We start from the raw sequence: 24057 nt of genomic DNA, 5'->3' as shown, positions 1-24057 counted from the left end.
TTGTCTTACATTGATACCGGTCCTTGGTGCAAAAAAGGTTGGAGACCACTGCCGTACACAATTAACTAATTATCCAATTAAAATCATAAAATTCTATCTTTATTTAAATACAACTTTTTATTCTTTAAAAAACATTTAATGTTTATAACTTCATTAAGACCAGGTGTTTTATCTGCTTCAAGCTTAATTTGCCAACTCGTTTCTCTTTGTTCTAACAAAGTTTTAAAATCACCTTCCCTTATATCCAACCTACCAACTTCCAAGATGGAAAAAATAAACTTTTTATATGTTTTGCATTCGGTAGTGTGTTAATACAAAGAATTGTTAATGTCTTTTTTCTTTACACTATAATACTGTTCCCTTATTCTTTCATAAAGGAACCTAGTAGTCATGCCTACATAAAATGCAAGACATCCACTACAAAAGCTTATATGAACTGCACCTTTAGTTTTGCAAGTACAATGACCAGATACTTTGATGGTACGAGGACATTTGTGAACAGTAATAACTGGTCCTTCAAATATATACCTACAATTTCCACATTTAAACATCCCATCACCTTTTTGAGTAATCAGATTCGTTGCTTTAAATTTTGTGTCATCCCTGTGAAACATTTTCTTAAGGTTGTTTTCATTTTTATACACAAAACAGGGTTTGCCACCAACAGCATCTAATACCTCACTATTACCCTGCAAAATCTTCCAATTAGTATAAATAATTTCTTTGATTTTTCCATCTATCTACTGTCATTTCTAAACTATACACTGAAGTAATAAATTTACCTTTCTGCTTTACTTGGCTGACAATAAAGGATTTCTTAAGGATGGGGGATACATTTCTTTTCTTTTCTTAAGAATGTCTTCTGCCAATTGATTTAAATAATTTCTATCATAACCTCTCTTTTCGAACATGTCACGAATAAACTGAAACTCTTCCTTCACTATATTATCATTGCTTGTCATACGATTAGCCTTGTACTTTTAGTATATTATTTTTCATAAAATTTGGATGATTGCTTCTATTATGCAAATAGCTGTTGATAAATGTTGCTTTTCTATGTATCCTACTTTCAAATATGTTATGTTCCATATTCAATTGTAATTGTACATCAAGGAAATTAATCACATTTCTACAAGCCCCTAGTGTTAAATTCAACAATTCTGATTTTTGATTCATCATTTCCACAAAATTCTTCACAGTAGTGCAGTCTCCCTCAATAATAAAAAACAAATTGTCCACAGATCTTAAAAACAAACTGTAAATGATTTCAAAATATCTGATAGTATAGTGCTCTCCCACCAACCCATCACTATATTGGCAAAGACGGCGATGCTGGAGAACCCATAGCTACTCCTCTTAATTGCTTGAAGTATTTACCATCAAATACAAAATTATTATTATCTGATAAAACTTCTAACATTTCACAAGATAAATTAATATATTGGTTAAAAATATCAGAAAATTCAATCAAAAAACTTCTAACATACTCAATGCCCTTATCATGTGGAACACAAGTAAACAGGGAAAGCTACATCAACTGTAAAAACAATATGCATACTATTAACATAATTAAAACCACCCAAAAATGTTCTCATCTTATCTAAAAAATCCTATGACTCTTTAATATACAATTTTCATTTTTGAGTCAAGGGATTTAATATAGAATCAATCACAAGTGAAATTCCTTCAGTTACATAACTTGGAGATGAAACTATGGGTCTAAATGGGGGATTATTGCGGTCCTTATGGACATTTGGAATACCGAACAATATACCAATTTTTGGTTTATTTATCAAGCAAAATTTATACATCTCAAAGTCTATAAGTCATTCATTAAAATATCATAAAGATAATTGTTTATATATTTAAAACAACTGTGCATATCAACAAGACTCACTTCCTTATATTCACATACATTGCTTAATAATTTGAACATACATTTCTTATATTGTTCTACACTCAGAATAACTAAACATCCCCCCTTGTCACTATTCATAACTCATATTATTATTATTATTATTTTTCAATTCCATTAACTATCTTATTTCTTCACAACTTAAATTATAATATTTTAAACTTTTGTCATTTGACAAGATATCTGTGATTTCACCCTCAGACATAGCTTCAAAAACTTTCAAGGTATTAGATAACAAAGGACAATAAGAAGAAGGTTTAACATATTTGCAAACTTTTGTAGGTACATTTTTCATAATAAAATGTAAACCATGCTTCCGTATGTACTTTTTAAAATCTATAAGTATCCTTACAATATCTGCTTTCTTAGTCGGCACAAAATTAAGTCCCTGGGACAAAACACAAAAATGTGCAGAAGTTGAAACTATATCCGACAAGTTAATGATGTTAAAATCAGTGTCAGCATACTGGTTTATGTGTTTGTTGATGAGCCTGATGTCGTCTGTTCGTGAGTTCTCATGACTCTTGTTTTTACACCTCTTCCTTCTTTTGCTGTTAAAAAAGACTTTGGTCTCTCTCCATCGACTCCTTTCTGAAATATTTTACTGCTGTTAATGTTGCCACTATTGTCAGTTGTAAATTCCATCAAGGAAGAGCCTATACCCATAGTTCTATTGGCCATATTTAAAGATTTTTGCTATTGGCATTCCGAAAGTTATGCCCACATGGTATCAGACCTACTGATTGGCCCAATGCACTGTCACTTGATTTTACACTCGGATTTGTGGTAAAATTGCAATTAAACCTGAAGTTCTTCTTTGCAGTACTAACAAATTGCAAATACACTCAGTTGTTTTCAGAAACTGCTATATCCGTTAGGGCAGGGCAATCCTGACTTATTAGATGCTGTTGGTGGCAAACTCTGTTTTGTGTATAAAAATGAAAACAACCTTAAGAAAGTGTTTCACAGGGATGACACAAAATTTAAAGCAATGAATTTGATTACTCAAAAAAGTGATGGGATGTTTAAGTGTGGAAATTGTAGGTATTGTAGGTATACATTTGAAGGACCAGTTATTACTGTTCACAAATTTCCTCGTACCATCAACGTATCTGGTCATTGTACTTGCAAAGCTAAAGGTGTGGTTTATATAAGTTTTTGTAGTGGATGTCCTGCATTTTATGTAGGCATGACTACTAGGTTCCTTTATGAAAGAATAAGGGAACAGTATTATAGTATAAAGAAAAAAGACAATAACAATTCTTTGTATAAACAAACTACCACATGCAAAATATAAATATAAAATGTTTTTTTTTCCATCTTGGAAGTTGGTAGGTTGGATATAAGGGGAGGTGATTTAAAAAATTTGTTAGAACAAAGAGAAACTAGTTGTCAAATTAAGCTTGAAGCAGATAAAACACCTGGTCTTAATGAAGTTATAAACATTAAATGTTTTTTAAAGAATAAGAAGTTGTATTTAAATAAAGATCGAATTTTATAATTTTAATTGGATAATTAGTTAATTGTGTATGGTATAAATATGTGTTTGATTTGTTTTAAGATTTGTATTCGGTTCTGAAGAAGTTTTAGGAGGAAAGCGGTCAATAAATTTTGTACGCTAACTTCGTGGTTGTTATTAGTCATCAGTCCTCAGTGCCAGTGGTTCAGTACCTTGTTCGTAATGGGTTAGCAAACGTGGTCTGGGAACTGCAAGGATGGAAGAAGATTATAGGTAGCTGAGGGGAGCCTGAGCCCTGTACCCAGTTGCCTATTTTAGATAACATTTACCCATTTATTGAGATATATGGAAGAGGGCAACACAGATTTAGCATTATGGTGAGTACATAAGTCATTTATGGCAGGTACATCCCACTTCCACTTAAATGAGCATAGCAGTTTCCTCAGCATGTGTTTTTTTAAACATTTTTATTAAATCATGATTGAAATGACATAGTTACACATACATTAAGAAAAAAAGAAAACACAATATAGTGATACTTGTCATTGTTTTCAAATAGTATACATGTATGTTTTCTTTTTAACACGTACACGTCCCTTTGTTTTATAAACTGATCAGTTTCTGCTATCCTTTAAACCTTATTCCACCTCCTCCTCTTCCTGAACATTATTCTAAATGTTTTGTTTCCACAAATTCCATTTATTTCTATACAATTTGCTCCTTCCCTTTTTCTAAAAATGACACCTCCAGTTCTTGTATCTCCTTTGCAATATTTGGTACTTCGGTTACAATTGATTTAGATTTAGATTTTCTTTTTTTTTTGTAGAAATTGTTATTTTTGGCAGCCAGTGGTGTTACACTTAGGAAGACCTTTCTAGGTCTAGGCAATTAAGATTATGTGTCCCAACTCAAAAGAATAATTTCCTTAGTTACAACCATTTGCTCCTCTATTTCTGTCAAAGTACACTGTATAGAGTTTTTAACACCTGCAAACTGGTTGCATTCTCAAAACTATGTTACTAATTACCTCTCTCTTTCCCATCATAACCCCAGCATTTTCTGTCTGTTTCAGAAAAAATTATATGAAGTCGTTTTGGAGTATAAAAATCCTAAACCTTTTGAACTTTGCAGCTTACTGGGGAGGCATACATATCTCCTCTCACTGTCCCTTTGTAAAATGCCTTTCCAGTCTCTCTTACCAATCTGTTATAAACTCTGAGTCTTATTGTTACCATGTTGTATTTTATACAACCTACAAATTATCCTTTTTAACAGCAGCTGGACTCATCTTAAAATCTTAAAATTCTACCAGAGTGAGTCTTTAACCTAACACTCATGTATCCCATTCTTTTTGCCTATACTCTGATATTAATCCCTGGTAGGTAGGACAGTCTCTAACCTGTAGTCCAAACTTCTGCTTAATCTTAGCCAACTCTGCCTTTCCTTCTCTAGTTATTAGCTCATGATACCTTGACTCCTTTGCTAGTTTCTGCAATAAATTCCAGTTCCCTCTTGCACATTTTCAGTGCATCTGTTAGCAGTCAGCCATAATAGTAAATTCTCCTTTCACCATTCCCATGCTGGCTTAGTTCTTATAAAATTTTCTGCTGATTTATGAACAAAATATTCTGTATGGTTGTTATTTTTCTCCTTTAGGACCTGCATCCAAAATCCTGCACAACTTATTCTTCAACCCGACACCCCCCCACATTTTATCATCCCTTTCCACTTTGATTTATAACCTTCTACTTATGTTATGGATAGGAGCCTTAACTATCTAGCTGTAAAGTATCCATTCAACTCAAGTAATCAAAAACAACCTTTGCTCCATGGAGAGAATCAGTTTATCCACTTAACTCTTGCCCACTTCTTTAACCAAACAAAATTTTCCAACTGTATTTTATCACCCACAACTTCTCCTGATTGATAAAACTACACCCAAACTATTTTGAAGAAAATTAAAGGGAAGGAAACATTTGCATAGCTTGTATCTTACTGTTCATATCCATAATCAAGAGTTTCCAGTTTCTGAAATTTTGTACTATATTTTGTTTAGTCTTCCAACATATCATTAGCCACCATAAGAGAATCCTTTTGTAATCAATACATCTAAATAGGTCTTATCATCTCCCCATAAATATGGGAATTGATGAAACAAATCATATCCAGGTACATAGTTTACTACTATAGTCTTTGTTTTATCTTCATTATTTTTATATTCTGAAAAGACTTGAACCTGTTTCAAAATGTCCCATAACACTGCAGTGTCCTTTTCTGTATTTTTTTCAAGTGCAAAATAATATCATCTCTAAATAAAGGTTCATAGGTTCATAGGTGTGTATTAAGCTAATGGCCCTGGAGCCTTTACAAGCCAAGCCCATAGAAGTGCCCTGCCATCATGCCACTGACATTAGTTCCCAGTGCCTCTATTAAGTAGAGCCACTGGAGTGAACCCCGGGGTGAATTTTCTATTTCCCATCCACTCATCAAGATTTCTCTTGAAGAGGGCCAGTGAGGTGCTCTGCTTGACATGTATGGGAAGCCTATTCCAGAGCATGGGCAGTCTCCGGGTTATGAACCTGTCCCTCCAGCATGTTCTGTTGACTGTGTTAAAGAGGTTGAGGTGCATGGAGCATGTGGTGTGGAGGGATTGGGATTTCTTTAGATGTAGCCTTTCTAACAGGGATGGGTCAGACATGGCTTTGTAAGTCAGGCAAAGATCGCCCCTAAGTAGGCGATATGAGACAGAGAATAGCTGGAATCTTTTGAGTCTCTCTGTGTTGGACATCTGTTTAATGGCTAGGATCCTCTTCGTGAGGAACTTCTGTGGCCTCTCCAGCTGTTGTAGGTGTCTAGTGAGGTACATGCCAAATGGGGCATTATACTCAATGATTGGTCTAATGAGGGAAGAGTAGAGTGAGAGATGATGACCTCTTTCTTCCTGGATGCAAAACCCTTGGTAATGAGATGTGCCACAAAGAAGGACTTTCTGACCACAGTGGCAATGTGATGGTCGAAGGAGAGGTTGTGTCAACCTGTGTCCCCAGATCTCTTATAACACCTTCAATGTTCAGCGGGCTCCTATCGAAGTAATAATTAGTGGGAACTGAGTTTTTACCAAAGGCGATGACAACACATTTTTTGGCATTAAGCTTAAGGCCATGGTTTCGACACCAGTTGTTGGTCTCAGTGATGCCTTTCTGTAGGATGTCTGCATCACTTGGGGAGTTAATAATGGCTCCCAGCTTGCAGTCGTCTGCGAACTTGGTCAGCCAGAGTCCCTTTGTGTTGGCCAGGACTTCTGAGAGGTAGATGCTGAACAAGAGAGGACCCAGGACCGACCCCTGTGGGACTCCCCTCGTGACTGGTCATCAGTCTGACTTGGAGTCTACTACTTTCACACTGTATGTTCTATCTGTGAGCCAATTTGCAACCCAACTAGTGAGATATGGATTGATACCTAGTTTGATGAGTTTATCAATAATTCCCGAGTGAGGAATGGTATCAAAGGCCTTGGCCTGATTGAGGTAGGCTGTATGCACTGCCTTACCTTCATCCACAGGGTGACTGACTCAATGAAGTCAATCAGGTTGAGCAAGCATGATCTCCCTTTCACAAAGCCAAATTGCGTGGGATCTAGAGTTTGGAGATTTCCTATATCTTTGTTAATCAGGTCCATGATTATGTGCTCCATAGCTTTACATATCAGACTTGGCAGGCTAATAGGGTGATAATTCCCAGGGTCTGTAGTTGCTTCTCCTTTATGGAGAGGGATGACTGTAGCAGTGCTCCATTCAGTAGGGACAACGCCTGAGGTCAGGCTGTGACTGAACGGGGCACACAGATGTGGTGCCAGTTCGCTTTGTAGTTCATGCAGAACACAGCCAGGGATATTATTGGGTCGCATGGAAGCTGTATTCTTGTCCTTGGACAATGCAGCCTTAACCTGTGCTGCAGTAATGTTGGGTGCCTGGCATTCTTCTGGTATTGTAATTGATCCTTTGTGGGGGAGACGGGTAAAGCTGGCACTGAATCTGTCAGCCAGCATGTTGGCAATATCTTTTGGCTCAGTATAGGAGGTACCATTGTGCAGTAACTTAGAGCAAATGTGGGCATTGCCGTGGAGGTTCTTGATATAACTATAGAAGGCTTTGCGATTGTTTTTAGTGTCTGCAGCAATTCTGCCTTCATAGATAGTTTTAGAGGATTTGATGAGGGATCTCAACTTTTTGTTGAGGCTAATAAGGGAGTTTTTCCAGTCTTGGGACTTCACCTTTTTCTGCAACAGTTTCTTCCTTCTGTTGTAGAGTTTATTAATGGCAGGGGACCACCAGATTGGCTTCCTTTTTTTGGAGGAGAGCATCCTAGTACTGTTGGGTATGGCTAGTTCCATGCATTTATGTACATGTTCATACAGTGCATTGGGGTATGATTTGGTAGTCATGCAGCTATTTTCCATTGGCATGGGTGCTATGAAGGTAGCCACCTCTGTTTTTAGAAGCCCAAAGTCAGCTTTGGAGAAGTTTTTCAAGGTGGTTACCTTTGCGGGGGGTGTGGGTGAGATGTCGATTTCCATAGTGATTAGTTTATGGTCAGATCTGAGCAGGGAGGGATTGACTACTGGTATAGAGCAACAGTCGCCCATGTTAGTAATAACCAGGTCAAGGATGTTGCTTCCTCTAGTGGGGGTCAGAATGAGCTTGTCCAGGGCATTGGAATTGATGAATTCCAGGAAGCGTTGGGCCAGTGTATTGGTGCTTAAGTAGTTTTCCCAGTTGATGGAGGGGTAGTTGAAGTCTCCTAGTATGAGAGTGTTAGGATGGACCTTGATAGATTCCAGCATGCTTAGGAACATGTAGTGAAAGTCTAGTGACATGGTTGGGGACCTGTAGCAGGCTATGACCTGGATCGCCATCTTACCCAATGTTAGTTATACCTGAAGTATCTCAGATGCGTAATGCTGGGCCACTAGTCTGAAGGTGTTCATATCCTTTATGAATATGGAGACACAACTGCCTTTGGATCTACAGTCCATGTTTCAGAGCTGAAAGGTAACCTTTTTCAATACCATACCATTTATTATTCTTGAATTTATAAGTACCATATTTTCTTTTTTACAATGGCTCTAAATATAAAGCAAATAGAGGAAAAAGAGAACACCCTTGCCTTATTGCTGAGTTTGAACCCTTCCATCTTAATTTTTGCCTCCGACTCTACCCTTCAAATATCCTTATTTTTTCAGGGAATGCAAATGCTACCATTCTACATAAAATCCTAACCAGCTCTGTTAAATGCTCTCTCTGCATCAAGATCCTCAAGCAAAAGTGGTGTTTTCTTGTATTCTGCTCTCCACTGCATAAGCATTTTTCTGTTAATATTATCAACTGTTTGCCTCACCTCCACAACATCACTTTGATTCATCTCCCTCAATTTTGGCACCATCTTTGCCATTGTCTTAGATTATATAGACATAAATAATTTATAATTGTGGCTTAAAACTGAAATGGGTCTATATGATTCTGGGTCTGATGGGTCATTATTACTGTCATTGCTCTCAGTATATTTATAAACTCCTCCATCAAATCATTGTGTATAGATGGTAAGGAGTACTTTTTAGGTACTTACATTTCTCCACAGCACTTTCAGAAACAGGTCAGCAGATCTGACATGAAGATAACCTCTATTTCTCTCTGTTAGAATTTCATATGGAAACCCATCCACCATCTGTGCCTTAGCAGAGGACAGAGCCAATGCATATAGCAGTATAATCTACCACCACAAAGATATGCTTCTCACCTGTCATGATTCAGGTACTAAGATGCCCCAAAATGCCCATGGCTGACCTCTGAAATGGCTCGTCAACATGAGATGATGCGCACCAATGTACCTTTAGCATTGTCTCTTGTCTCTGTAATAAAATTGCAGTTGTTTTTAATTTCAAAACATCTCAAACCTTCAACTGAAAACAGCAGTCACACTTTACATGTCAATAAAAGAAAGCATATTTGATTTGAGGTAAGCCTCTTGCACCCTCCAACATGGAGTGACAGTCCTATTTCTTACATATACCATGATCTGTATGTTCAGTAGCAAACCTGTTTTTCTCACATTTGCAATCATACATTACTATTGATCACTAAGTATTTTGAAACAAGCCTGGCACCCTTGGCTCCAGTGTTGCCAACCTTCTGACACAGCTCACTCATGTTACAGTACACTCTCAGGTCTTTTCAATTGTATGGATAATAGAATTTTGTATAAGTTTCTTTCTTGTACAAGTAATACCAGTGTGGCCTGAAGAAAACTAATGTCATGGGTTATGGCCAGAAGTGCCTCTTGATAGGCCATTGCGATTTCCAGCTGCTACAATACTGTCCCTGTATTCAGGAGTCCATTCTGTGTGCAATAACCCCTTGGCCCAATCTATGGACTCACCCTGCCTTTGAGCATAAGAAACTCTTTGGTTGCCTCACTCAAGTTTTGTAAGATAAAATAAAACAGTAGGAAACAGCACAATGTACAAACACAGTCAATAACATGCTTTTGTCAACAGAATGGAACACTAAACCACAAGTGTCAGAGTGGATTTTTTCCAGTAGAATTATTTCAAAAATAATTTCTAACCAAGCTAGGCCACAAAAAATATTTGTGTTCTGTGAAATCATTTCACTCTTCATGCTACAACTACGTATTACAACTCTAGATAAGGAAACAGAGCTTTGATTTGTGTGCAAAGCTGCAGAGTAAACATCGCAAAAACAGTCCGCTATTGTTCTTTGACCTTCCCCTGGATTTACTATTCCTCCATGCAGGACTAGCTTAGTTCTGCATGGAGGTGGCCGTTTAGGAGCAGGATGGAAGCGTGCCATGCATAGTAATGAGGCGCACTGCCTGAGCTCCTAGTCTTACATGGAGCGGGTAAGAGTGAAGGGGGCGTGTCTGAGAGCAGAGCTCTCAGAATATACACACCCCCCGCAATGAAGAACAGCAGAAAGGGGTATGAAATGAGCGAGACCGCTCATACACGACCGCATATCCCCACCAACAGTCCCCCTTGTGTACAACAGCAACAGTATATATAAATAACAGGAAGAAACCCTTTTTTTTAAATATCCAATTAAAGCTAACTGTAGGTGCGCAGGTGTGCCCATCACTTAGCTACAGTTAATTCAGCTTAAAAGGCTGAAGAGGATAACAAGGAAGATATATGCAAATGATGCAGTATAGCAATAGCGTAGTGGGCAGCGCATTTGCCTTACGAGTAGGCATTCCCGGTTCGAGTCCCACTGTAGCACATTCCATTTCCCATGGCAAAGCACATTATTTATGTTGCATAACCCACTAAATAACATATTTTCATGAACTGGGGTACTGCAGTAAATGCACATGTGAGTTGTCAGTGTCATAATGAATAAGGCACTAGTAAGCAGGTTTAAGCACAAATAAGCAGTAGTAAGCATATTTAAGCACTAGTAAGCGGGCTTAATCCTGTTTGCATGGCGGTAAGCAATGCCTACACTGGTTAAGCAATTGTAACACTAACTCTCTCTAAGCAGATGTAATGGCAGGTTAGCAGTGCTTACCGTCACACAAACCCACTTACAAATGCTCAAAAGTGCCTTAATCATTCTGTATCCAATGGCCCTTGTTCTGCCCATCAACAAAATAAACAGCCATGCAGGTTATGAACCCAGGACCCTATACACCACAGTCACAGTAGGTAACCACCAAGACATCACAGAACTACAGAAGAATGAGATATCAGCAAACAAGTCCTCACCATAGTAAAACAAAACTGAACCCATGAAAGGAATCAGTATACAGTCACATTTTCCATAACCCACTACATAACATAAATATGTGAACTGGAGTACAGCAGTTAGGCCAGAAGTCAGGTGTAATTGTAACAGAGTGTTGAAGTCTCCAATAAAACACAAGGACCCCATAGAGTGTACATACACATTAATTGTGGATACCAGGCATACATATAAGGTGTAGTGAATAATAACTCAATGCCAAAAAGGAATTATAATGCAAAGTCTAATGTAAGCAATGCTAAGCATTGCACAGTGCAGCTTAGGAGGTGTAAGCAATGTGTAGGGCAGCTAACTCATTGTGCCCAGTGGTATACCCCTTTAAACAATGCCAACCGTAGGTAAGCAGGTTTGCCCATAGTTTAGCCTTTTCAAAACCGGCCAATCACGAAAAAGTGTGGGAAATCAGCCCTACTTAAACCCAAGAGGTGGGAATACATCTCATAACTGGTTGTAGCTTCCCCTTGCAGGCACTATGGCAGTAAGTGGAGAAGATGTGCGCTTTCAGGTGCGGAGATGGTGCATCCAGAAGTCCAAGGTCATGTCAGGACTCCTTGTCAAAGACCATGATCAGAGACTGCTGCAGGGTCAGTACCAGGGCTCCCAATATAAGGCGGAGGCCTGGGACTGTCTTGCCCATGACCTCACCAGTGCCACTGGCATACCTCAAACTGGTGAGCAGGTCAGACACCACTATGCTGACCTGAAGTGGCGTAAGGGGGATCTCTTGGAGGAGTGGCTCCAAGAGGCTAGAGCGGCAAGGGATGTTCCAGTCGTGTGTAAGTATCACCCCAGTATGTGTGTAATAATTGCCAGCTCAGGTATATCATGGATATGTATGGCTAAATATTCCTCTTATGTCCCCCACAGCTGCAATAAAGTGGGCCGCGAACCAGGAGGCCCACATCAGTCGCCTGGCGAGGTTGCAATGGGAGGCAGGTCAGTAATACTCATGCATTTACTGTCATAGGAAATAAAACTAAAAGTAGTAGTAAATTAATTGCCTGTATAAAACCTGTATTGTTCAAGGCAAGTACTGCATACACTAGAGAATATGGCAGGAGGAGTCTCATATTGTTTGTATGTCAATAAAATTGTAATAGCCTGATAAAACAGGTCTAACTGCTGTACTGCATGTGTATATTCTGGTATCATATGGTAATGTAGATTTGCAGTCATGTAATAGTACTGTTGTATTAAGCACTCTGATACCCACACCGTGCTCCATAAATTGAATGTGTAGGAATACCTGTATATGACAGGTGTAATCCCCAGAGGCCATTTAGTACAACTGAGAGACACATAGACAGAAAACAGGGAAAATGCAGATAACAAAAACTGAATAGCACATGCAACTGAGATGTGAACTGTTGTTTTTTAGCACACACAGCCACGGTTCAAATCCTGCCAGTGGTAGTAGTCTGCATACAGAATCATACCCCACAACTGTACAGATATGTCCAGATTGTCCAGTAAAGTGGCCCGTATCTGTTGCCTATCAACCTGTCCCCCTGGGAAATCAGTGGGATGATCCCAGACATATAGGCAGCAAATAGGAAATACAACTGATTGACACACATCTATGAGAACAAAGATGGTACACTAGCATCTCCCCAATACCTTATGTGAGTAAGAAGCCACATATGTCCCATTTACACCCCAACTTGTCAAGCTGTGGTCAGAGTGTGCACAGTAACAGAGTAACATTGCGAGATGTATGTGCATAATAGTAATGTGGAATCTGGTACTGTGTGTGGGAACATTCAGGTAGTGCTAATAAACATTCCACCCACAGGTCTGTCAGATACCAACACTGTGCCCAGAATTACAAGAATGATATGCAGTTGCTCTGAATAATGAGGTATGACACATCACTGTCACCCACACAGTCCTACAACATATAACTGTCTAGAAAATCCACATAAGAGTATTGTAATACAATGTCCGAATGGAAAAGCACAGGGGATTAATAAGACAGAAAGCAGATTGGAGATATACAGCAATATCTATATAGCAGACACAACTGTGATGGACAGTGTTTAAGTTGTAGCAGACACAGCCATGGTCTGAATCCTGGGAGTGGAATCAGGCTGCATACAGAATCATAACCCACAACTGTACAGATGAGGCCAGAATGTCCAGTGTATGTGCCCATATCTGCTGCCTGTCCCCCTGGTAAGTATGTGGGATGTTCCCAGATGTTTAGACAGCAAACAGGGAATACAAGTGATTGTCAAACATCTATGAGAACACACTTGTCACTGAAGCAACCCCCGAAACTGTTAGGAGAGTAATATTTCAAGTATGTCCTATCTACACTCCCATGTTGTCAAGCTGTAACCAGAGTGTGTAGTGTACATAAACAGAGTGAGATGTATGTGCATAATACTAATGTGTAATCCAGAACTTTGTGTTGCAACAGTCAGGTAGTGCTAACAAACATTCTCCCACTGGTATGTTGGATACGAACACTGCACTGAGGAATACAGACCATTATAATCTGTACTGGTACTGTTCACTCTGGTAATGAAGGGAATTGTGAGTGTTGCAGTTTTTCTGAATAATAAAGTATCACTGGTCACTGACACCCACACTGTGCTACATAATATAACTGTGTAGGAAAGCATGTATATGTGTGTGTCAGGTCACTAAAGGTGGAAGAGGGCAATATTCTAGATATGTCCCGGCACACCAGCATGTGGTCAACACATGGCCAGAGTCTGTGCAGAAAGAGTTGGATAGCTATATGCAAAACATCAATCCAGAATCCGGGAGTATGTGTAAAAACAGTTAGTTAGTGTTAACAAACAGTCCCTCCACAGGTATACCAGGTAAGGGGTGTATACTGCAGGTAAAACCGGTTCATGTGTAACGATGACGACAGCCATATCACTGTCCAAACTAAGGCTATAGGGTAGTGTAGTAAGACTTGTAAGGTACAGATAACAGCACTAACTAGGAAAGTAATGTAGACTACAGGAATATACTAGTTGTTAATTGACATCTTTCTCTCCCTCCACCATATCTCCAACAATAATCAACATACCCACCACATCTGGTATGTAATGACTCTGACAACGTCCAATTGTTTGATAAATATGTTAATGGTTCCCATGCATGTGCTGTATTGAATTATTCCAACATTGGTGGCATGGTGCCATCAATGTACCTGCATGCTGTTCTTACTACCACTGTGGTCCCATATATGCATGTATTCTGTTTGCCATGCAACTGTTCCGTATCTGATGTCTGGCTTAATGGGAATATCTATGCATGCTGTTATACCTAACCCTGGAATGTGTTGACTATTACTAAACCACATATGATGATGAAATCTAAACACTATAGCACGCTTTGGAAGGCCGGTCCAAGTGGACCCACCTATCCCACCCCAGCTGGCCATGGCACTAGGCACCAGCATGTCTGGAGCCCAACCCGTGACCTCCCTGTCCATTGGTCCTGCACCACCTAGAGGTTGAACCGCCTCAGGGGATGGGGCTCACCCTACCTGGGAGTGGGCGCAGACAGGAACCTGTCACCCATCACCAGGTTGGGGTCGTGGTGCGTAGAGAGATTGACCAGCAGTTTGGTGATCTTCTACATCAGCTCGAGGGCCGCATGTCGCAATTAGAGAGTCAGCCTGGCTCTGCAACTCAGCCCCTAGCACAGCCACCTTCGGGGCTGTGAAGGTGCAGTGGTGACTGTCCATGGGTGGGGATCTCAGTCCTACTGTTACCACTAGGGGGCTTGTGGGCTTCCGATATCCCAATACCCCTCCCTATCAAGGTGTTTATCCCCCACATGTGTCATATACCGCCCCTGTATGTGTCTTGTTTGTCTTATCTGTTAACCTACCCAACCTACCTCCCCAAATATACCTACTAGCCCTTCCCAACATCCCACTCTCACCTGAAAAAGAATAAAGGGCAATCTGTTGCCATAAAAAAATCTCACCCTATACATAGCTGTCCACTTCACACACGTGTCCACTGGACACATGTACTCTGGTATTATTGTTGTCCTCACCCACTCCCAGGGATTTGAGTGTCCAAGCCTACCTCCAAATTCAGTGTATATGCACAGCTGTTGCTGTAGAGGAAATGGGCAGCTATGGACCTTCCCTACACCCTACCTGCACATCCCTGGCTATTTTCCATACTGTCCTTCCCTCTTTGTGCCCCTTATTTCACCACATTCCTATCAACCCCTTTTTCTTTTCTTTTAAAGAAATTAGCGCGGGGGTAAGCGGGAGTAAGCACTTCTAAGCAGCAGTAAGCGGGTTTAAGCCTGTTTGCCTGGGGGTAGGAAAGCCTACACAGTTTAAGGAATTCAAAAGCTAACAGAGTATAAGAAACTGTAACCGGAAATTAGCAGTGCTTACCTCCACGCAAACCCGCTTACAACTGTTTAAAGTGCCTTAATCACTCTGTATCCAATGGCCCGTGTTCTGCCTTGCAACAAAACCACTGCAAGGCTCGAACCCAGGACCCTGCACACCATAGCCAAAGTGATTTACTACTAAGCCATGTCAGATATACATAGCACTGATGTTTTCAAATACATATCATCCAGCCCACAGTACAGAGAATGTATTCCAACATTTAGATGCATGTGTATGTGTAAATATATTAATATCTAAACAGATACAACATATCTATATATGCATATATATATATATATATATATATATATATATATATATATATATATATAAATATATACATATATAGAAATATATATAAACATATATACATGCAAATGCCTACATCTATAGATATGTATGTCTACATCTATATGTCTAAATATATATGGCAGGTTAATATATATATATATATATATATATATATATATATATATATATATATATATATATATAGGTATAGACGGACATACATCCTTAGATAACAATGGGGAAATATCAAAAACATATATGTCCACATGTAACATTAATGGGGTTGAGAGGGCCCAAACAATGCATGTCTTGTACCAATTGTTATACCCCCCCAACAGCCAAACACATCCCCCCTGCAATACACTATCAAGTGTTGCAGATCCCATAACCAGGACCAGACACAGCATGACCATCCCTAGGATGCATATACACAGACACATATATGAAGATACAGATATACATATATATGTATACATATATATGGATATATATGTAAGTACACATACACACACACAGTGATATGTACATTGTTACATATGCAGTATGTGCACACAATATGGAACAGCCACTACTCCTACAGTTACCACCTTACCAAATGGAGACTGTATGACCCACCCATACAAATGACATTAATTGCCTGCAGCATATACCCACAAAGATATCAAAGGCTATAACACCACACACAGGTGTGCATAAATAGTACTATTACAGTTGAATATGCCATGTCATATAGCTGTTTAGACATGGGCATTCATATAAACTGAGTAATGCAACTGTGAAACAGGTATAGTAATACAGTAGTCCAGAAATGTTAACAAATGTTGCCATCCAGGCCAAGGTCATCAAGTAGTACAATAGTGAAGACAGACTGGGCCACAGGATATCAAACAATCAACTGTAAGTAATGCAGGTGTATAGTTCAGCAGCCTCAAACTACACTCTGTAGACAATCCCTAGGGGGTAAAGTACTCAGCTGACACACTAGGATGTAACTGTTACATAACAAGGCACAACTGTCACCATCACAAGCACACTGACAAACAGAACAGTCTGTATGGCATAGCAGGCTCTACAGGCATGCCATGGCACAGAGTAACATACACCTGTGTGCAAGTGCATCACCACAACCAATGTGAACACAGCCACAGCTGCATATGGCATGCTAGCGTGTTATTACGGTATATGGACTATCTGTTCAACACCAGCCGCATATGTGCCACCCACACACTAACCCTACATATACTGGGCCGCTACACAGTGTTGTCCGCTGCCTGTCTGTGATATGGGACATGTGCATGTATGGCCATACAAACATGCAAGTCGATAGGGTAACACACAGTGGAGCAGCATGTAACATCAGATAGAACAGGACCAAGAACAATAACATTTACCACAGTCTGTACACAGGCCAAGGTACATATTAACAATACACACACTGCCAACAATCACCATAAGTACACAGACCTCATTACTGTACACACAACCACAGAATTTCCAGGTTATGTCATCAAATGTAACCCTTACTATACATTACATGTGTAGCAGTCTGATATCTCACCGGGTTGTTACCACATATGATGTCATTAATTATGGCGTACAGTACATATGCAGCCCTTACTGCATGACATATGTACAAAGATTGTCAGGGTTGTGGCTGAAGGCACATACACAGGGCCAGTATTGACATGTTACTGTGATAACCTTATACATTTACTGTTGTAACAGGGTTTGTTGCACCATACGTCCTATGAGGGATTTGAAGTCAGTAACTCTCATGGCTGTCACCATCAATAGACTGCAATCCTCACACTACCTTCTGCAGTTCACAGATAGGTGCTCAGTGGGTAACACCTGAAACAAAAGGCACCACACACTGGCCAGTCTGGAGATGGTCCTACAGATGGGTGTTCCCTCATTAACATAGCACTGACATGGCAGGTATGTAAACATGTAGGACAGCCATATCCACACACACCCTGTTAAACCAGCATTACTCCAAATGCAGTATAGCAGCACTTAGTCTGTAGTCAGGTCAGGCACATCCTCCTCCTGTGTGTTGGCCTGTGGGAGACAAAACTCATAGCAAGAACTTATAAACCCTAGCACTACAGAAGGACAAGGCTCTCTATTCGACCTTACCAGCCATTCAGTAAAACAGTTTACTGTACCTATCCAGGCATGTCCAAAGGGCAGTTTCAGGTGTACTCTCCAGTCCAACTGGTGAATCTGGGCATTTTGAGGCAATGTAACAACTGCCTCATGTACACAGACAAAACTCTCCTCCTACCACCAAACACTAATACATGCGAGAGATGCAATTATACAGCCAAACTGGAGGCTAAGCTCTCTCAACCCAAGACTGGATCAGACAGTCAAGAGAAGAAGGGAAATACTTGCATCACACCACCAGTCTCACATAGACCCATTAAACCAGCACCAGTAAAAACACACGTAAATACACAAAAACATACTTGGAGGCTCTAAATAAAAATATGCAAAAGTAACAGAGCCCTCCAAAGCAGATATCCAAGCAACCTCAACCCCCCAACACAAACCATGAAACACATACTTCACAAAACCAGTGTGCCACGCAGTCACAGCCCTCAAGGCAAAATAACATACCCAGCATACTAGTAATAGGTGACTGTATAGTCAGGCACACTGACGTCCCACTCACTAGGCTGAATAAGGAGAAGGTTACTGCTAGCTGCCTGTTGGGTGCCAGGATCCACCACATAACACAAGCACTCAGGTCACTCCAGAACAATTACAAATACAACTCTGTCATTGTCCATGTTGGTGTAAATGACCTGAGCTGTACCTCCCTGGACTACATGAAAAAAGACATGGAAGAGCTCTCTGATCATATAGCCCAGGCCGGTATGACCCTGACCCTGAGTAGCATCCTGCCCTCACCAAGAATGATACCATGGTATAAAGAAAAAAATATCAATTTCAACAATTGGCTAAGTTTCTGGTGTCATTCAAAGGGGATCCAGTGTCTGTCTGCTTGGAATGACATGCTTGACAAGCCACTCTTCTTCGCTAGAGATGGCTTGCACCTGTCACCCTTAGGCTTTTGAATACTGGCAAAGGCTCTTGCCACCCCCATGTTGCCTTTTTTAGGCAAGGCTCAAAAGACAAACCCACCACCGTAAATAGCACAAGTAACAAAAATCTGAGGGTAATACTACTCAATGCCAGAAGTCTAAACCTCAAAATGCACACACTCGAGGCACTCCTCAGTATGGAGAAAATCAATATATGTGCAGTAATAGAATCCTGGTTTAAGGCTACAGAGAGCACCCCAGCACTACCAGGCTTCAACTCATACCATACATTTCGGCCACAGAACCCGTACCGAAATACAAAAGGTGGGGGAGTATTCATATTCATCAAGGATACCCACATCTCCAGGTTAGTGGCACAGCACGATGCTTCAGAGATTATCCACGTGCAACTAACACCAGGCAAAACTGCAATTCAAATTGTAGCTTGCTACAGATCACCCACCATGTCCCAGGACCCCCATTCCACATTTCTGGAAACACTGGGTAACATAAAGGTCCTACCAAACACCCTAATATTGGATGATTTCAACTACCAAAACATTAACTGGGAGAACTACTCAAGTACTAACTCCCTTGCCCAACATTTCCAAGAATTTATAAACTCAAATGCCCTGGAACAGCTGGCCAACACTCCCACCAGAGGTGACAACATATTGGACCTGGTCATCACCAACATGGGCAACCAGTGTTCCACACCAGAGGTCAACCCCTCACTGGTTAGATCTGACCATAAACAAATCACTTTGGATATCCACATTCCACCCCACCCCCGGACAAGGAAACCACCTTGAAAAACTTTTCAAAAGCAAACTTCACATTACTTAAGACGGAGGTGTAAAGTTTCAAAGCCCCCATGCTAAAGGATAACACTGTCCAAGCTGCAAAATCCTTTACTAATGCATTCTACGGGCACCTACAAGAATGCATGGATCATGTTATCCCAATCAAAACCAAGACTCACTCCTCCAAGAAAAGGAAACCAGTCTGGTGGACCCCTGCCATAAACAAGCTATGCAATAGAAGGAGGAAACTAGTACAGAAAAGAGTAAAATCCCAAGAAGGGAAGACATCCCTGATCAGTATCAGCAAGAAACTATAATCCCTCATAAAATCATCCAAGGTGAGCTTTGAAAGAAAACTTACCAAGGACTCCAAAGATAACCACAAGGTATTCTTTAGCTATGTTAAGAATCTAAGTGGCAATGCTCAGATCTGCTTGAAGTTAGTGCAGAATGGCACAAAATACACTGAACCAACTGATATTGCCAACATCCTGGCAGACAGGTTCAGTGCAAACTTCACCCCCCCCCAAAAGGGCCCATAACCATACCAGAAGAATGTAGAGCCCCTGAAATCACAGACACTCAGGTTAAAATAACCCTCTCCAAAGCCAAACACACAGCATCAATGGGACCGGATGGTGTCCCAGGTTGTGTCCTACACAAGCTCAAGGACGAATTAACCCCACACCTAAACACACTGTTCAAACTCAGCCTCTCCACAAGCTACGTACCCATCGAGTGGTGCACAGCAACAGTTATTCCGCTCCACAAAGGTGAAGCCACAACAGACCCCGTGAACTATCACCCTATAAGCCTGACTAGCTTGGTCTGCAAGGCTATGGAGTGCATCATCATGGAACTCATTAACAGAGACATTGGGAACCTCCAAACACTGGACCCTACCCAGTTCAGCTTTGTTAAGGGCAGATCATGCCTCCTAAACCTGGTGGACTTCTTTGAGACAGTTACCAAAGCTATAGACGAGGGAAAGGTGGTACACACAGCCTACTTAGACCTCGCAAAGGCCTTCAACACCATTCCCCATTCTGGTATTATAGACAAGCTCATCAGCCTGAACATAAACCCCTATGTCACAAGATGGGTTGCCAATTGGCTCACAGACAGAACCCACATGGTGAGAGTTGCGGGAGCTAGTTCTGACTCTAAACTGGTTACAAGTGGCATTCCCCAGGACTCAGTCCTAGGACCCCTCCTGTTCGGCATATACTTCTCAGAGGTACAGACAAGCACAGGTGGACTATGGCTGACCAAGTTCGCAGACGACTGCAAAATAGGGGCTATTATTGACTGACCAGCTGACACAGACATCCTCCAAAAGGGTGTCACTGAGACAGATACCTGGTGTCAAAATCATGGCCTCAAGCTAAATGCCAAAAAGTGCATAGTTATTCCCTTTGGAAATAACAAAGTACCCACAAACTACCACATAGGTGGTAGTCCCCTAAATACGGAAAATGTAATAAGGGATCTGGGGACCCAAGTAGATAGTAATCTCTCCTTTGATAATCACATTGCCAAAGTGGTTAGAAAATCCTTCTATGTGGCCCACCTAATCACAAAAGGGTTTGCATCCAGATCAAAAGAGGTCATTGTGGCCTTTTACTCATCACTCAGCAGACCCATCATAGAGTACAATGCCCCATTTGGGATGTACCTTACAAGACACCTGCAACAGCTGGAAAGACCACAGAAGTACCTCACCAAGAGGATCACTGACCTCAAAGAGATGCCCTATGCAGCTCGACTGAAGAAACTCCAGCTGTACTCGGTTGCATACACCCTGCTCAGAGGTGATCTCTGCCTGACATATAAGGCCATGTCCAACCCAGAATTGATGGACATGCTCCACCTAAAGAAAACCTTATTTCCTCGAGCTATATGTTCTAAGGATCTAAACCTCACCACAACAATAAATAGGACGTGCTGGAGGGATATATTCCTGTCCCAGAGACTTACCATGCTTTGGAACACGATTCCAATCTACATTAGGCAGAGCTCCTTGCTAGCACTCTTCAAGAGAAACCTTGACGAGTGGATGGAACATAGAAAGTTTACCCTGGGGATCATTTTAGTGGCTCTGCTGGACAGAGGCACAGGGAACTAATCTAAGGGCGCAGCGAAAGTCAACACATTCTGGCTAGGCTTATAAATGCCTTTGGGCAGATAGCCTAATACCTACCTATGATCCTATGAACCTATGAGAGTAAAACTTATGCATGTTTGTGTCACACACCTACCAGTACAGTGTATCAAACCCCTGACAACTACGCAGTGTATCACATGTCCAGGCAGTCATTGGATGCACCCATAGGTTACATGTTGGGGAGCCCTCAGAACATATATGTGATGGTGAGTGACATCTGCAACAGGGATATGGAAGCTATGTGGTAGGTGTAGTACCCATGCGTGCCCACATGAACAGGTGTCAGCGTCAACACAGCCACACTCTCACAGGGACGCACACACACTGCCACACTTGGCAGGGCCAGGAATACAACTCATCACTAGTGGGATTGCCACAACACAGTACTGTGCAGGTATCACATGCACCATGGGGTCATAGGTTCACAGATTCATAGGTAGGTACTAGACTATCAGCCCAAGGGCCTACATAAACCTAGCCAGCAAGGTACCATAGCTTACGCCACCAAAGAAAGTTATTTTCCTGTGCCACTGTCCAGCAGTGACACAGAAGTGATCCCCAGGGTGCATTTCCTATTTCCCATCCACTCATCAAGATTTTTCTTCAAGAGTGCTAATGAAGAACTTTGCTTGACATAGATGGGAAGCTTGTTTCAGAGTATAGGAAGTCTCTGGGACAGGAATCTATCCCTCCAGCATGTCCTGTTTATTGTGGTGACAAGGTTTAGGTCCCTAGAGCATGTCGCTTGGAGGGATTGGGATTTCGTTAGGTGTAGCATGTCCAACAGCTCTGGGTTTGACATAGTTTTATATGTTAGGCAGAGATCACATTGGAGTAGGTGATATGCTACGGAGTAAAGCTGGAGTTTTTTGAGGCGGTCAGTGTAGGGCTTTTATTTGAGGCCAGTAATCCTCTTTGTGAGGTACTTCTGTGGCCTTTCCAGCTGCTGCAGATGTCTTGTGAGGTACATTCCAAAAGGGGCGTTGTACTCTATAATGGGTCTAAAGAGTGATGAGTAGAGGGGAACAATGACCTTTTTTTTCCTGGATGAGAACCCTTTTATGATGAGGTGTGCCACATAGAAGGACTTCCTCACTACTGTGGCGATGTGACTATCAAAGGAGAAACTACTGTTCACCTGGGTCCCAAGGTCTCTTATCATGCATTCGGTGTTAAGTAGATTGCTGCCTATGTGGTAGTTCATGGGTACAGAGTTTTTAGCAAAGGGGATGACACTGCACTTTTTGGCATTGAGCTTGAAGCCATGGCTCTGACACCAGGCATCTGTCTCAGTGAGGCCCTTCTGTAGAATGTCCACATCATTTGGAGACTTGACTATGGCTCCTAGTTTGCAGTCATCTGTGAACTTCATTAGCCAGAGGCCTTCTGTGTTAGCCTGTACTTCAGAGAAGTAGATACCAAACAGGAGAGGTCCCAGGATGGAACCCTGTAGCACTCCACTTGTCACTGCCTTGAGGTCAGATTTGGAGTCTGCAACTTTTACAGTGTGGGTTCTGTCAGTGAGCCAGTTGACAACCCATCTTGTGATGTAGGGATTTATACCTAGTTTAGTGAATTTAGCTATAATTCCAGAATGGGGGATGGTGGTGAAAGCCTTGGCGAGGTCAAGATTGGCTGTGTGAACCACCTTACCCTCATCCACGTCTTTGGTAACTCATACAGAGGTTATATGTGCAAAGGGTATGTGAAGGTGTCAGACATCAGACAGCATGCTTCAGTATGCCAATGCGGGTTGTAGTGAGTGTGAATGTGGTCATATACATCATACACCACCCACACAGACACGGGTGCCAGTACTGACATGCATGTGTGCACTGCTTCATGGATGTGTTGTGGTTGATGGTGCCAAATGGCTATACAAGGCTAGGTGATGGGTATACCTTGGCATCAGGCCACATGACAATGGTCTGCATTGTGGCTCAGGGCTGTAGTGTCTGGAGTTGCCCACACAGGTGGGTATTGTATTCACCATCCAGTTACCTGGGTGACTATTGCATGTGGCCAATGCTGTGCATTACTTGCCATGTATGCGTTCCTTAGTCCATGATATGGATAGTGTCTGGGATGTGCACACCTCCCACATGCATGTACAGTGACATATGGAACTGTACTTGGGGTGTCTAGTCTATGCTGTGTACACTGATTGTTATCATCAAATG

This window comes from Protopterus annectens, chromosome 2.part1, assembly GCF_019279795.1.
Source record: "Protopterus annectens isolate FY-2018-M chromosome 2.part1, PAN1.0, whole genome shotgun sequence".
Lineage (NCBI taxonomy): Eukaryota > Metazoa > Chordata > Ceratodontiformes > Protopteridae > Protopterus > Protopterus annectens.
Note: the sequence above shows the minus strand (reverse complement) of the source record.